This window comes from Fopius arisanus, unplaced genomic scaffold, assembly GCF_000806365.1.
Source record: "Fopius arisanus strain USDA-PBARC FA_bdor unplaced genomic scaffold, ASM80636v1 scaffold00025, whole genome shotgun sequence".
NCBI classification, from domain to species: domain Eukaryota; kingdom Metazoa; phylum Arthropoda; class Insecta; order Hymenoptera; family Braconidae; genus Fopius; species Fopius arisanus.
In genome coordinates this window covers 1355292-1356063 of record NW_011887764.1, presented here as the reverse complement: position 1 = coordinate 1356063, position 772 = coordinate 1355292, and positions in this window count along the sequence as shown.

The following is a 772-nucleotide window of genomic DNA, read 5'->3' as shown; positions in this document are numbered from 1 at the left end:
TCCAATATATTTTTTGGAGGAAGAATTAGTGAAATTTGAGGCTGATAATGTATCACCGGATGCAGTGGAAAAATGTGACAATTCAAAGGTGTTGCCTCGGTTACATCTGTCCCGTAGATACGGTGATCCGTTGGGTGTGTCATATGTGGAAAGCTAGATGGACTTCTCCAACAGATGACCTTGTCAAAGTGCCGAGCCTCAAAGAAACATGTTACAGTGCCAAAGGTTGTGGGGGTGGGGGCATTAAAATATATATATGGGGAAACTGAGTTGTTTCACCTAGACAGTGCATCGCTTCGGCTCTTGACAGGTTACCCAGTGATTTTTTTGCGGTTCGAGGATCATGAAGAGCGAACTCGTAAGCTATTGTATTCCTATGTCATGTTGTCTGCATGTAGAAAAATTCATTTTAAAATTCACCCTGCCATATCATATGTTTCATCTTCGCATTACAATGAAAATTTCTTTAAAGTTATGATTTTCCATCTGAAAATTCAGCAGTTCATTGTTTTAATGCAATTTTATTAGTCTCTGTTCTGTTCACGTTTCTTTGTCATGAAATACGCGAAAAAAAGTGGTCGTTTATATTATGGGGTCTAGTTACAAGAAAGGGGCTTCCGCTATTTTTATTGTGTGAAGTTCTAGGACTTCTCGGGGGCTTTGTTAAATGATAATTAGGTTTAATGTTACCGAAACTTTAGATTTTCTTGCAGTTAATTGTGAAATAGGAGCGCAATGCGAGTGATCTAATTTAATTTAAAATTCAGTAGAT